Source organism: Sus scrofa, chromosome 13 (assembly GCF_000003025.6).
Source record: "Sus scrofa isolate TJ Tabasco breed Duroc chromosome 13, Sscrofa11.1, whole genome shotgun sequence".
Classification (NCBI taxonomy): Eukaryota; Metazoa; Chordata; class Mammalia; order Artiodactyla; family Suidae; genus Sus; species Sus scrofa.
In genome coordinates, this window is record NC_010455.5 from 88,183,096 (window position 1) to 88,199,810 (window position 16,715).

General features: G+C 35.9%; 2 long non-coding RNA genes across 6 annotated transcripts in view; one reads left to right on the plus strand and one right to left on the minus strand.

Annotated features, from left to right (window-relative positions):
• LOC106505376 overlaps positions 1–16,715 on the plus strand; it is a 464,045-nt gene that overhangs the window by 428,149 nt on the left and 19,181 nt on the right. The window contains exon 1 of one of the 3 annotated variants that reach the window (XR_001299736.2): positions 14,654–16,082. The exons of the other annotated variants lie outside the window; for them this stretch is intronic. This is a non-coding gene — a long non-coding RNA (uncharacterized LOC106505376). Of the gene's footprint in view, positions 1–14,653; positions 16,083–16,715 lie in introns of those variants that run through there. 3 annotated transcript variants of the gene reach the window in all.
• LOC106505379 overlaps positions 1–16,715 on the minus strand; it is a 135,883-nt gene that overhangs the window by 47,781 nt on the left and 71,387 nt on the right. The gene's annotated exons all lie outside the window — the stretch shown is intronic.

A 16,715-nucleotide genomic window follows, 5' to 3' on the forward strand; every position in this document is an offset into this window, starting at 1 on the left:
CACATGAAATAAAATACATACAAAATAAAAATATACAAATAATGACCTGGAAATATGGAAGTTATACTTCCCTCCCATATCCAAATAGGTTATCTTGTGTGCCCTGTATTCCCTCTGTGAAGGCTATAGTCCATAGATGTGAGGGCTGACATTCCTTAATCTCATGATTGATTGCAACAAAATAAGGATGCAAAATCTACTTAGTGATCCAGTAGTCTACTTACTCTACAAATGTTCACTCCTGTTCAGAGTGTATCATTCATGATACACTAGAACTGCATTTTTGAGTTAATGCACAACTTTCTATCTAGAACTGCATTTTTGAGTTAATGCACAACTTTCTTTATTAACAACAAAACATACATCCCTTGCCCTTCTAGTTACTTGCAACAATAAAAAAAACTTTAATTCACAAACCAAATATGATCCAAACTACAAAATCAATAAATACCAAAAGTGGCAGCCTAAACTAATTTCAATGGATTTTGTTGTTTCAATGAAATTAAATTATCAGTTGTATCAACTAGGAATGATTTCACATGCATATAACAGAAAACAAGATTTACAAAGGTTTAGCGAAACTGTGATCTGTTCTCACATGGGAAGAAAACTGTCAACAGGCAATTACTTGTGTTGTTTAGGGGCTTAACAATATCAAGGATTCTGTATTTAGAAATCCTATTGGTTTTTCCTTCATGGTTGTTAGATAACTAGGGAGTTACCTTTATTTTTAATAACCCATTTCAACATTTGGCCAATTAACAAGCTACTCGATGTAATAGTGCACAGCAATAGATAGCATAAAAAAACAGCCAAAAAAAAAAATCATTGCTAACCAAAAGTTATTTTCTGTGTATTTACAACTACCTTTTCTGCTAATTAATTGCCATAAGCTGATGCATACCAAACAGGCCCATTGATATTTTCATTATTTCAGGTGAATGACCAAATTTATCATTAACTCAAAACTAAGCAGCCCAAGGAACAGGACTGTTAAGAGTAAAAGGTAAAAAGCATTAAATACACACCCTTCTTTGCTTACAATATGCTGTGGGGACTATCCCAGCCCAGAATTCATTTTTTAAAGTGTATTTTTTCAGAGTCTGTGTATATATGACATCTCCATATACAAATATTATATACAAATATTTACATAATTAAATTATGTAAATTATGTAAATTTAATAAAAATTTTATATAAATTAAATTAAATTACATAATTTATACAAATATTATATAAATATTTAGGAATCAATGTATGACTGTATATGGAGGGATTGGATAGTCATTGGAAAAGGAAGAATGTTGGATGAATGCATGCCGGGGCCCTGAGCAACACCAATACAGGTAGGGAATGAGAAGGGGAAGGTCACAGAGATGGTCAGAGACCAGAGGATGTGAAACCCAGGAGCATTTACAAGACGTTGAATTTTATTCTCAGCGGAATCAGGAGACTTTGGAAGGTTTTAAACAGAACAGTAACATAATTAGAAATACTTTTAGAGAAGTTAAATTCTCCAAGATCAAACAACTTAGAGTTGATGAAGTTGTGATTCAAACTCAGGTTGGTTCTCCTCCAAAGACGGAGCTTTTAAAAATCTATACCACAGAATATTCCTTACTTTGGATATTCTTATCCTAATCAGATGTTAAGCTCAGAGGTTGGGTTTGTGTCAAAGTTTATCTTTGCTTAAAGAGAGTCTGGTATATCTGTAATAACATATTTTGACTCTGGAAATATATTATGAAACATGAAGACACAGAAAAAAGATGTAATAGAAAACAACCCTCTATTGGAAAAAAAATGCATTGAAAACATTAAGCAAAATGATATCCAAGAATAATTCAAACATTAATTTATGTTAGTTGCATTTATAACTATGAAAAAGTAATTCTCATTTTTCATTCAAAATGTTTATATAAAGTAAAAACTGAGCTGAACATACTATGTACATAAATTCTTTATGAATTTTTCATGTATCTTTTCTCCTCGATTGCTACCAGATGTATGATTAGATATGTTGAAATCCATAGAAAGGCTCATGTTGTATTTTCCTCCTGATTGGAAGAAAACTCATGAGAGAAACTATTCTCTGTTCCTGCACAATTTGCAGTCTCAAGAAGATTGGATAGTTCAAAGCAAGGGCTCATTCTGTTTTGAAATTCTTCCATTATTTATTCTGAAGTCATATTATTGCATTCTCCTTTTTTCCTTTCTTCTGAGGGAGCTAAGATAGGAGAGTTTTATGGAGAAAAGTATCTCAGAACAAAATTTCACATTTGTTTATTCAGTCAAATGATTTCTTGTACTGATGAATCCTAATTTTCTGTGCTTCTTTATCTTTCTGTGAGGCAAAGAAAATAATTTTCCTAAGTAGATCAGATAGTGCCTCAGGGCTGCACAGAGAATTAGTCTGTTTTATGTTGGCCCTTAAAAAAGCTACAAATTTGCTTGCTAACTGCTGAGTCTATTCTTTCCTCCTGTCTAGATTTGCATTTGGCCAATACTTTATGTAAGTGGTTATATTTCGTCATGAGAATCATGCCAATCTGAGGTAAAATATATTTTTTATTCCCATGTCATTCCTATATTTAGTAAATTGAGGACAATTCTTTGGGCCAATAAATATGCTTCTACAGTATTATCATTTTAAACAATTTCAAAACATTTCATTATATGACTGTACCAAAGTTCATTTAAATAAACCTTTATTGTGGCATATATAAACTCTTTATTACATCGTGATTAAAAAGACTGTAAGGAACACAGTCATAACTAATTTTATTCATTTAACAAATATTCAGAAGTTTTCCCCCTCACACATAGTTAAATAATCTTTTCCAAAAGATTGTTATATTTAAAACTTTTTAAAGCTTTGAAAGGAAACCTTCATTATTTAAGAAAAAGAACAAAACTCTGAAAAAAAAAAAAGAAAGAGAGAAAACGCTGCTGCTGCTTTCTTATTCCCTCCTGCCTCATTGCATACCACATCCCCCTTCTCTCTCCTTTCCGGCCATAGAGGTCTCCTGTCAGCTCCCTGTATTCACTATGTCCCTTCCTGCCTCTGGACCTTTGCACTTGCTACTTCTCTGCTTGAAATCTGCTTTCTTCCCTTTTCCAGTTAACGTATGTTCATCATTCAACTTTCACCTTAAAGTACCTTCCTGAGAGAAGCCATCCTTCCTATTTGACTGTGTTAAATACCTCTCTTAAAAGTGCTCATAGCTCCCTTACACAGCACTTGCCACAGTTGCCAAATATTTGTATGATTTTTAATATGTCTCCACCACTGAACTCTTGAAAGCAGACTTGTCATTACTGAATACCCAGCACCTGGCACAATGACTGACAGAAGTACAAGTGTAGTATGTATGTGTGTATGTCTATGTGTGTAAAATATTTATCAAGTATATACTATGTGTCAAGGACTATGCTAATTTATATATGCACATGAATTTTTAAGTATGTTCTTAGAATACATTTCTAGAAGTGTCAAAAGATATGCTCACTTTTACATTTTTAATACATATCATCAATTTACTTTCAAGAAATATTGACCTAATTAAAGTCCCAAGATGAATATATAATGGTAAGAACTCTTCCCCCCCCAACACTTATACTTGTTATTTTCAGTAATTGTCTTTTTCTGTTCCTAGTAAGAAAGAGTGTTTGTTTATTGATCATTTATACTTACTGTGTAAATTCTCAGATTTAAATCCTTCAGCAACATTTTACAAAAAGAAATGTATAGACTCATATGGTTCTACAAATTCCTTCTGGAAGATCTGTAATACTTTTCAAATTTTGTGTTTTCATCTGAATACAATTATAAAAATAAATTATGTAGGTATGTTCTGGCCATCTGGAGACTTACCATATAATCAAGTCTCACTAAATGACTATAGTACCAATATTTGCATTGTGATAAAAAAGGAACGACTTCACACAACTTTACTTATCAACAGTGAGATAAGAAAAAAGGCACACTTAGTGATGAAGTGATGTTTTTATACCAAGGAAGGCCAAATGATGCCACAGTGTTCTTTAAGGGTAATAATGCCATAGTTATTTTAGAAAGTGGAAATTTCTGAGAGAACTCAGAAACTTTCACAAATACTATAGTCATATTCTAAGAGGAGATTTAGCTTCTGAAAAAATGTCATCTTTCATATTAAAATAATCGTTAGCTTAAATTTTATGGTTCATATAGGGATTTTATTGTCTTTTAATTGAAAAATCTGGCTTTGTTATATAGTAGAAGACTTCTGTATTGAGTTTTTACATTTACTTTTTTTTTTAAGGGACACACTCACTGCATATGGAGATTCCCAGGCTAGTTGTAGAATAGAGCTACACTGAGCCACATCTGCAACCTACACCACAGCTCACAGCAACACCGGATCCTTAACCCACTGAGAGAGGCCAAGGATCGAACCTGCATCCCCATGGATCCTAGTCAGTTTTGTTAACTTCTGAGCCACAAGGGGAACTCCTACATTTACTCTTATTTACCAATATATAATTAATTTTAATTAACATTAGGAGTCCTTTAGAGTATTTTCCCTTAAAAATGTCTTTATACTAGTCAACTGTATGAAACACAATCATAGACCTACATAGTTTGAATAAAATCCCCAACTCACTTACCTAATGAATTGTGAAGAAATATCTACTATTGTTAAGATGACCATAAAATTTGTTACATAAACAGCCAGTGCACTTTGAGAGTGAAAGGAAGTGCTTTTAATATTATGCCAAAACAGTAGGTGTACACTTAATCAGTCCTGTGCAGACTGTGTTGTTTAATGACCCAAAGCACGTATTTGGCTTTGTTGTAACTTTTTGTCATATAAAAATCAGGGCAGGGAAAAATGCAGACTTAACTGGTTCAGTGGTCTGATAATCAGGACTGAGCATCGGCCCTTGAGATTTGACTCACTGAATTAAAGAAAGAGAAGCAATAGGAGTATGTTGTGGAATAATTATATCTGAAAATGGACAGAAAGTTCAAAATGAGTTATGTATAAAACCCAAAGCAGGCAGAATGTGATATGAAATTTTAAAATAAATTAGATTCCAACCTCCTTCCAAATACCATCATATTGTGGACTAGGACTTCAAAACGTGAATTTGGGGAGACACAAACATTCAGTACATAACTCATGCCAAACTTCAACTTAAACTGACTTCTTTCTTAAGCTTCCTCATTTCAGTAAATGACACTTCATTCAAAACTCCTCAAGCAAAACACTTTGACCCTTCTTTTTCTCCCAGACCTCCCAATCTAAAGATCCTTTTAGTTCTTACTGCAAAATAATGCTTACCCTAGATTATAGTGTCCTATGAGATCTGGTGTCTAGCTCACTCTCTGATTTTTCTCACCATTTCTGGCCATGCTTTCTTGGTTAATAGTAATCGCATTTTATACTATAACCAATGTTTCCATAATTGTTTAACCTTATTTCTGTATTTAAATGTATCCAATACCATTTCCAATTTTTTTTTCTCTAGTCATCTATGTAGGTCATCCAAATTTAATCCTCCTGAAAGTAGCATTGTGTTGTGACTTCTTACATGCTTGAAAATACATGCATTTTGCCTTTATTTTTGAGCAATGACTTAATATAAAATTCTCAAATCATATTTTCATTCCTGGATACCCCTTTAACATTGCTTTACCATCTTCTGGTATTAGATGTTGCTATTCAGAGATCCAAGAGCAGCTTAATTTTCAAAACCAGAAGGTGGCTTTTGGTTTTAGTAATGATATATTTTTTTTCAATATTTGAACTCTAGTAACTTGATATTGATTATTCTGCATCAAGTATTTCTATGTATAGTACAGTATTTGGTGTTCAGGTTATTCTATTTTATCAAATATTTTCAGTTCCAATTAAGTTATATTCTTCAGTTACAACATATAAGTGCATGTTTCATCCTCAGTATCCATCTTCCATACTGATTATTTTTTCCAATCCTCTTAAATTTTTATGCATTTTGATATTCATTTTCTCAATTAGCTTATCTGTCCTCCATGTCCCCAACTATGATTTCAGCAGTGTCTGTTTTAATTATTGGCTATATTTTAATTATATAGAGAAGTCTAACACTTTACTTTCATATTTTTATTTATTCTTTTTTAAAATTATTTATTTATATTAACGTATAGTTGATTTACAATGTTGTGCCAATTTCTGCTGTACAGCAGTCTTTATCCTTGTATATATATGTGTGTGTGTGAATATATATATATATATATATATATATATAAAATCTTTGACTTCTTCAAATAGTCATGTTTTCAAATAGTTCTTCCAGATAATGAATATGTTCGTATTTGCTCCCTATATAATTGTCTTGTTAATTTTCTCTCCTATCTTTGTTTTTAACTTCCTCTTTACCTCTTTGTCCCTTTTCCTTTCTTTTCCTCATATTTTTATTCATTTTTGTATAACTCTATGACTGCTTTCTTCTAGCTATTACTCATCTTTAAATGTAGTCTGTTCTACCTTATTGTGAATCAGCTTATTGTGTAAGAAAAGACAAAGAACAATGAAGCGGTGATTGAGGAGGGGAATCAGGCAAATCCATTCTAGGTATAGTGTCTCAGACCTTTATGTAAAATATTCTTGGGTTTTTGCCTTAGGGACATGTCTTTTCCTAATCTTCTTAAATGCCCCGGGAAGATTTGCGAAAATCTAGTAAAATCTCCAATGTCTAGGAACCATGAGGTTGCAGGTACAAACCCTGCTGTGATCCGGTGTTGCTGTGAGTTGCAGTGTAGGTCACAGATGTGGCTTAGATCTGATTAAACCCCTAGCCTTGGAGTTCCCGTTGTGGCTCAGTTGTTAACAAATCCAACTAGGAACCATGAGGTTGCCAGTTCGATCCCTGGCCTTGCTCAGTGGGTTAAGGATCTGGCATTGCCATGAGCTGTGGTGTAGGCCACAGATGTGGCTCGGATCCCACGTTGCTGTGGCTCTGGCGTAGGCCGGTGGCTGCAGCTCCGATTGGACCCCTAGCCTGGGAACCTCCATATGCCACGGGAGCAGCCCTAGAAAAGGCAAAAGACAAAAATAAATAAATAAGTAAATAAACCCCTAGCCTAGGAACCTCCATATGCCGCGGGTGCAGCCCTAAAAAAAATATCTCCAATGTTCGTGTAATAGTTTAGTATTTTCTTATTTATTTTTAGCTGCCTGTGATCAGCAGCTTCAGAATAATTTGCCTCTATCTGTTTTCTACCCTGAGAAATAGATCACTTTCATCTTAAGAGGTGACACATCTCTCCGGACTCAACTTTATCTCTATCATGCTATATATACAGAACTCAGTGGTGCTCTCTCAGGCCATCCCTCCCTAAATCTACCTGGACTAAGGACAGGGACAGTGATGAGACCCTTTTACTTCAGAAGATTCTGAAATTTGCCTTAGGCCTATAGACCTAAATTGTACTTGGATTTCACCCTTAAATTAATTCAAATTTCAAATTTTTGTCATTAGGCATTGTGCTTATTTTCTAGTTCCTTAGAGGTGGAGTTTACAATTATTTAATTCTTTGAAATGTTTGGCTCATTTCAAAAAGAAGAAGGAATGGATATGTCTCTTATTCTTTCATCTTTAACTGGAAGTTTGATTCAAAAGACTTAAAAGTGGGAAGCCAGTTATCACAATACTCATAGTCTAATGTGAGAAAATCATCCTTAAACAATTCCTATTTCATGTGCTATGTGGTGTAATAGCCAGTGGCTTGCTTATTTTAAGACCTTCTCCAGATTTTATCATAAATAGCTTTTTAAGCAAAATTTACATGTAAGCAAAATTTATACCTTTCTATTTCATAAAAAAGTTGAATTTATGTTTTTAGTCACTAGGAATTTAAAAATTTGCATTAAAATAACAATTCAATACGAAGTACTCATAATATTGAAAAAATGTTAAAGTTTGATAATTATACACTTTAATGAAGATGTAGAATATAGGAAACTCTCATACCACTGGAAACATCAATGCTGCTCCCAGCATAGATCCTTAAAAAGAATAATTTTTACAAGAAAATACAAATAGGCAGATTTTTCATTCTAGCAGTATTGCTGATATCAAAATGCTGGCATCCAACTAAATGTGCCCTTATTGGAAAATGGATAAATTGTAATCAATAAAACATTGGCATATTATATATTGATTACAATGAATGAAATAAAACCACATGCATTAACATGGGTTCATCTCAAAAATATAAATGAGTGGAAAAGAAAATTGAGGAAGCGAAGGTAGAGTAGGTTGCCATTTGTATGAAGTTTAAAATCGTATAAAACAATACTCTTTAATTTCTATCATTTAGAGTTTAATCAGGAAATTAGAAACCACATTATATTCCAAGTATTAAGGATTTTGATACAAGAGGTTAGAGGTGTACGAAACAATTGAAAGGCCTATGGGAGTATTAATAAGGGAGTTCACTAGTGACCATCTGTTGTAACAACAGAGCTGGTAGTTTTCATGTGGTTATTCAGAAAACACTGAAAGTCTCAAGAATCAAGGGAAAACCAAAGCTATCTCTGCAAGCAAACACTGGTTGTCAAGAAGATATTACTTTATATCTCAATTGCCTACGGCACCAAAGCAGGTGCGCTTAGCAGAGCTGTGGTCTTCTTGTTTGCAGTCTACCCAGTGTTTGTCTGAAAGTATCCCCAGAAAATCCTATCCACTCTTTCTTCTCTCCCGTCCAAATGTCCCTCAAGAGTTTCTCATTGGCAAACTCTAACACAGTACCATGTGGTAAGAGGAACTCTGTGCAAAATCATTCCTGGTTTCTCCTCTGCAATGCAGGATCCTGTGAAAACCTTGAAAGGAAGGGCAGCTATGCATACTGACAACCATCCAGCCAAACATTCTTGCTGGATAAAAATATATATGTAACGAATGTTTAAAAATAAACTTAGGAATGATAAGTGCTGCATACAGGATAGTGATCATTTCTGAACAGGAGATATTCAAAGTAAAAGCAGGTCAAGGTTAAATGGAGAAATGATGCGTCTTTAAAAAAGAATCAGATAGTCATTCCAGCTTTTTTTTTTTTTTTTTTTTTTTTTTTTTGCCTTTTTGCTATTTCTTGGGCCACTCCCGCGGCATATGGAGGTTCCCAGGCTAGGGGTCCAATCGGAGCTGTCTCTGCCGGCCTATGCCAGAGCCACAGCAATGCGGGATCCGAGCCGGTCTGCAACCTACACCACAGCTCACAGCAACGCCGGATCATTAACCCACTGAGCAAGGGCAGGGACCAAACCCGCAATCTCATGGTTCCTAGTTGGATTCGTTAACCACTGAGCCACGGCAGGAACTCCTCATTCCAGCTTCTAATGAACAAGTTGTTAACTGAACAAATCATATTTCAAGTACATGTGTAAACACTGTAAATAGACTGTTTCACTTCTTGTCTAAGCTTTGTTTTATGCTTTGAGTGTAGCCCAGTAAAAAAAGTTTTCAAATCTTCCAGATTCTCTGATAAAGAAGATACATAGGGCCTCTAATCAGAAGGACTTCAGAGCTGGGACTCTTATCCATTTTCATGGAGCTTCAAGATGATTTAATTCTGAATAAGATGTGGGGGATAGTAAATGGACTGGTGTGTGCACAGCTTGAGAATCACTTTAGGATGTTGTAGGGAGATCACATATGATCTTAGATTGCATTTGAACAGGAAAATCTGACAATTTCCTAAAACAGTTGATCCAAAGACAAAACTGATTTATTTTTTCAAGTTTCCAGTATATATACATTATCTTATCTCATCTCATGGAAAGGCAAACAGGGAAAAAAAATGAAGGAGCGATGGAAAGATATTAGGCTGTGTGAAATCCTAGGAGGACCCCTTTTCAATTATAGAAAAATACTTTTTTTACATTTTTGTATCAGAGTTTAATTTAATCCAGACTTCTTTTTCCCAGCCTGTATCTGATCTCCATAATTATTGTCACAGTTCCCTCACAATGTATTTACCTTGGCCATTAGAATGGAAGTTACATAAGAACATTGTGTTTACTGCTGTACCTCTATGCCTAAAACAGTGCTTCATATATAAAAGGCACACAATGAATATTTACCAGAAGACTGAATGAATAAATACTATTCAACTTCCTTATATACTATGAGAAAGATTATGAGACAAGAACTACAATTTCAAGAAAGAGTTAAGTAGAAAAAACTAACTTGGAAGTTCATTTAGCTTAGATGAACATTAAGCTCCCTCTCTGAAACATCAAATAGATTATCTGATTTGCACTGAAATCTTCTCTGGGTCAGATTTTCAGAACAACTTCCACTGCTCTAGCCAGTAGTGTCCCAACTTCAGAACTGAGCCTAATCAGCTTCTCTCAGCTGGTATCACCACAGGTGGCTTGGAAGCTGAGTATCAAAAAATCACAAAAGCCATCTAATTTGGGGGAGTTCTCCTGTTTTCTTTATTATAATGATGCAGAGTCTCAGCCCTTCTCAGTATCTCCATTGCTTCTACCTTAGTCCAAACCTCCTTCTTCCATCTTGCCTGAGTCTCGAGAATAGTTTCCCACTTCCACCCTTTCTCCTCAAGAATCCAGGTGATCCTGTAAATATATTAGGCAAATGATGTTATTCCACTCTCAAAACCTTGCTCTCATCCCTGTCTCATCTGGGGTTAAAGTTAATCTCTTTCAATGCCCTCAAGCCCTGTTACAACTTGCATCATTATCTCTTAACCCATCTCCTTCCCCTACCCATTCTGTTTGTGCCAGACAGGCCTCTTGTCACCATCCCCGCAGGCACAGCTGATCCCCTCCCACTTCAGGGCTTTGCACTGGCCACCAATCTTCCTGGAAAACTCTTTCTCCATAAATGATCACATTTCCTCACTTCTTTCAGGTTTTTTGCCAAGTGTTCACCCTTGCTGTGAGATGTTCCCTGAACATCCCATTTAAAGTGGCAAACTCCCCCAGACTCTCCTTAATTCCCTTCTCTGCTTCATTTTTTCCATAGCATGCAGCAGTAGCTGATACACTATAAATTTTGTTCATTTATTCATAATATTGTTGCCTGTGTTCTATGAGGGCAGGATTTTTTTTTTTTTTGTATAAGTAACAATTCCTGGCACACAGGTAGTCAATAAATATTAGTTAAGTAGGACTAAAGGGATAAAAATATTAGGGAAAGGAAGGATTCAATTCTATTGAATACTGTTGAGAGATTAGTTAACATCCTATCATTTTATTTGGCAAGATAGAGGCCACTGATGACCTTGACTGAAGCCCTGTTGCAAAGGGGCAGAGATAGAGACCCAGTGAGAGCCTGTGGAAGAGAAGCAGGAGGTGAAGAAGATAATCTGAATTTACACAACTCTTAAGTAGTTTTGCTTTAAAAGACAACAGAGGATGAAGTAGGAGCTAGAGAGGTATTGGAAAAGAAATTTTTCTGGCAGGAAGGTCCAGGATGAGGAAGCCATTGATGGTGCAGAAAAGCTAGATCCTTGAGCAAGTAAATGGAGATGAGATCCAAAGGACAATTTGAGGAGAGCATGTGTATGTCTTCCATTATAACTGGGCGGAAAGCTTCTAATCAATTATTGTTAAGCTTTTTCATGTGAAAGTCACCATAGTTGTGTGAGTATGTGTGTGTGTGTGTGTGTGTGTGTGTGTGCAAAGCTATTCATTAAATCAAATAATTTGAAAGAGGGAGATAAATAATAAATGTAGAAACAGTGTAGATAAGTCTTGGAGTTAGACATTTCAAATCTTGTCACCATCACTCACTTCAGGTTTATTACCTTAGACAAGTTCTTTAAGTTCTCTAAGCCTCCATTTCCTCATTGCAAAATGGAGAGGATAATATTTACCTCGTGGAATTAAGGCCAAATGCATATGTGTATCAAATCTAACATGATACTTTATCTATAGTAGAGTCTCAGCAACTGGTATTTGTCATCATTGCATTGTTTCCATTGTTTTATTTTATTTTATTATTTTATTTTATTTTGTCTTTTTGTGTTTTAGGGCCACACCCACAGCATATAGAGGTTCCCAGGCCAGGGGTCCAATCAGAGCTACAGCTGCCAACCTATACCACAGCCACAGCAACAAGGGATATGAAATGGCTCTCACAACTACACCATAGCTCACAGCAATGCCGGATCCTTAACCCACTGAGCAAGGCCAGGGATCGAACCCTTGTCCCATGGATGCTAGTTGGGTTCATTAGCTGCTGAGCCACAGTGGGAACTCCCCTCCATTATTTCAAATTTGCCTAAATTTACACTTCTGTATAAAGAAGATAATGTCTATCTCATGCATTTTAATGAAAATTAAATTATTGCTTTGTAAATTATAATCCTAATATAAAGGTAAAACATCAACACTAATCCCAAGTAGAGTTATTAAAACAAAAACAAACTGCCATCTGCAAGAAGTATCTTGAGTCTCAGCTTCTAGATTTGGAGACATAGTGATTTCATCCCAGATTAGAGGTTTAAGAATGTATGTTAGGGGTTTCCATCATGGTGCAGCGGTGACGAACATGACTGGTATCCATGAGGACATGGGTTCAATCCCGGCCCCACTCAAAGGGTTAAGGATCCAGCATTGCCATGAGCTGTGGTGTAGGTTGCAGATGAGGCTCAGATCCTACGTTGCTATAGCTGTAGTGTAGGCTGGCAGCTGAAGCTCTGATTTGACCCCTAGCCTGAGAACTTCCATAGGCCACAGGTACAGGCCTAAAAAGCAAAAAAAAAAAAAAAAGTGTGTATTATACAACTACAATAATACCTAAAAAATGCCAGGTTTGATTATTCAGAGGACCGAACATTTGAAAGACAAGTTTAAGTTCATCAGATCTAACTTTTCAGCATTTCCCCTAATATTATCATAATGTATCTTTCATTCTAAATAATTTAGAAATTATTTAATCCTCAATGTTTTCACAGCAGTGTTTTTATTTGTAGCTTTAGAGAGAGCCTTGCTATGAATACAACATCAAAGAGAAAAGTAACAACTACCAATGCTAATTAAGACAAAATGTGGAAAGTGCTTTAATGTTTATAATTTGAAATATCTCATTCTGTGTACTCTTACACCTGTAATATTTACAGAAGCCTTTGATCAAATTCTGAAGTACTTGGCATACATAATTCTGGTTCTACTCTCTCATTTACTTATGTCTTTCTCAAATAGGTGTCTTCTAGGGTTTAACTTTCCATTTTAGTCAATTAATTCCATTTACTAAAGGTTAGTTTCAATATCCTGAATTGGATTCCTTAAAAAGCCAAACAATGATATAGTCTTTAGTATTACAGAGCTTAAAATTTTATTGGGGAGACATCATATCATATACATAAAATTTTGTATTTTATTATAAATTTTATATTATAAAATAGTTGTCACAAATTATTATACTGTGTGATAAAAGAAAATACACTCAGGCAGTGATGAGAGTGACATGGGGATAACCCTTGTTCCTACCAACATTTGTGTGCTGTCAATAACCTAAATCCATTTTTACAAACTGTAGGGTTACCAACGCACCCGTTTTCCAGAACTTTTCTGATTTTTAGCACTGAAAGTCTAGCAAGAAACCCTGTAATTCAGGCAAACAGGAAGAAATTGGTCATGCTTACAGCCTGCTCTATCTCCCGAGACTCAGCAGGATATCTCCATGTAACAGCCCACAGATATCTTGTCCTCAGGAGGACCAAAACTAAGTTATTCCTTACTTCCTGAAAAACTGCTCTTCAGTTTTTGTCTCCTATTTCAGTAAATTCTACCACTCTACTCTGAAGATCATACCAAGCATTGGGTCTTTTTTCTCAACTTTCTCTCTCTCATACATCCTGTTAATTCTGTCTTCTAAGAATGTGAATTCTAAATTCCTTCCAAATTCCTTTTCAGTCTACCTTTAGCTCTCTACATTGACCAGAAGGCTGCTAACTGGATGCACTACCTCATTCTCACCTCATTTAGTCTACTTCCACACTGAACTCAGATAACTTGTTCTAAATAACTATATGTCACCATTTCACTTCTCTGATAAACACTTTTCATGAGTTCCCTTCCTTGCTAAGAAAATGAAATTCACACTCTTTAACATATAGCTTATTGTACTTCTTTGCTGCTTTGTTCATCCAGTCATTTTGGCACTGGAACATTTTAAGTCATTCAAAAGTCAAACGAATAAAAACTAACTATGGAGTTCCCATCGCGGCTAGCAGTAATGGACCCGACTAGTATCCATGAGGATACAGGGTCAATCCCTGGCCTCAATCTGTGGGTTAAGAATCTGATGTTTCTGGGAGCTGTGGTCACAGGCGTGGTTCAGATCCCAGGTTGCTGTGGCTGTGGTGTAGGCCAGCAGCTGTAGCTCTGATTTGACCCCTAGCCAGGGAAATTCCATATGCCATGGGTGCAGCCCTAAAAAGAAAAAATAAAGAAACAAAAACCTAACAAAATGGGAGGGGGGGAGTGGGAGGGACTGGGAATTTGGAGTTAGTAGATGCAAACTATTACATTTAGAATGGATAAGCAATGAGATCCTACTGTATAGCACAGGGAACTATATCCAGTCTCTTGAAATACACCATGATAGGAGATAACATAAGAAAAGGGTGTGTGTGTGTGTGTATACACATATATGACTAGGTCACTTTGCTGTACAGCAGAAATTGGCACAACACTGTAAATCAACTATACTTTAATAAAAGTAAATTTAAAAAACTAACTAAGTAAATTAGCCATCAAGCCATGAAAACACATGGAGAAAACTTATATGCATATTATGAGTGAAAAGCCTCCATACTGTATGATCGGCCATATGGCATTCTGGAAAAGGCAAAACTATGGAGACAGTAAAAGATCTGAGGTTGCCAGTGGATGAGAGGGTAAGGAAGGATGATAAGCAGAGCATAGAGGGCTGTGAATCTACCCTGCAAGGTATGAGAATGGTGGGTACAAACGTCAAGATGCATTTGTCCAGACCCATAGAATGTACAACAAAAAATGAACACTAAGATGAACTACAGAATTTGTGTGAGAATGATGTGTCAAAGTAGATTTATCAATTGTAACAAATGTACCCCTCTGATAGGAACGTTGATAATGGAGAGGCCTGTGTGAAGGGGGGCAGGGAATACATGGGAACTCTCTGGACCACCCACTCAATTTCGCTGTAAACTTAAAAGTGCTCTAAAAATAAAGCTCATTAAAATAATTTCTCCCTTTCTACCAATAAAAAAGTTTCTTTTCTAAATATAAAATAATATGTAAGCAGAGTAAAATCCTAACAATATAAGAAATTTCAAAAAATAAAATAATGAAAGTCTTCAATAATTTTTATACACACTACAAAAACCTAATCTCATTTACGTGATTTAATTCTTATTACTGAACTTTTTCATATTCTGTTTTTGCAGTCTCCCTGTATAAAACATAAAAACCCAATCATACCAAAATTCCCTTTGGACGGGGGCCCAGATTTGCTATTGCCAGGCCCACTTCACACTCATAAACAGAGAAGCTTTTCTGTATACTCCAAGAAGAATGTCTTTCAGAAAAGTCTCTGCATATTCCTTTAGTAACTCTAGAAGAGACTGCTGATTTTTCTCCAATGTATCTTTTACCTCCTTATTCCTCACTAACAGAATCCTAGGATACAGGACTGCCAGAATAAAGGCTATATTTCCCAACCTCCTTGTGGTTGAATTTGGCTATTTGACTAAGTTTTGACCAAGGGGAGATAAGAGGATGTGTAATCTTCAACTACTGAAATGTGTTCATAGACATAAGGTCTTGTTCTCTCTTTTTCTTTTCTCCCTGCTGTGCTGGACTGTTGAGAGACTACAGCAAATGGCATTGACTTGACGATGGTCAAACAACTCAATAAAGACATGATGCTTGAGAGTTACCTGAGCATTATGGTTGAATAAGACCTCCTTCACTTGCACCCCTACTCAACAACAACAGCTTGGCATCCATCCATGGACAAAAGTGCTTTTGTGGGAGAATTGGAAGACAGCACCATATATAGAGGGATCCAGGTGTCTTCCCACTCGAGCTTTGGGTAATAGGTATACAGACCTCCATTCTGGCTGTGGACCCTGCAGTGACCCTGCAACCTGCTCCCATTCCACTTGGCTGTGGTCTGGAGGCTTCCAGCAAATGCTATCTTAGAAGTTCACCTAGATGAAAATGCCTTTGTGAGAATGCAGATTTCCAGTGAAGAACTTCCAGCACATAACTGGAGCAAAAAATATACGATCCTGGACTTATTGTATAGCACAGAGAGTTCTACTCAATGTTCTGTAATAAGCTTATAGGAAAAAAAGAATGGACATAAGTATGTGTATAACTGATTCACTTTGTTCTACACCTGAAACTAATACAATATCATAAATCAACTATACTACAATAAAATTATTTTTTTAAAAAATATACAAGCATAGATGCATTGAAGATGGGCAGAAGAACAATTTAATTTTACTTACACACCCCTCCTGCAAGGCAGCACAGCTCAGGGCTGAGAGAAATCTTCTTGGCCCATGATTTCCCCCATGAGGGAAAGTGAGACTATAAATGAGTGCCCAATTTTTCAGCTGTGCAGGATGCTGCCAAAGAGGTTCATTTCTTTCACAACTTACCTGGAGTACTGAATAGGGAGCTTCATGACTGAAGGGTGGGGATGGGGAGAAGCTCAGGCAGGG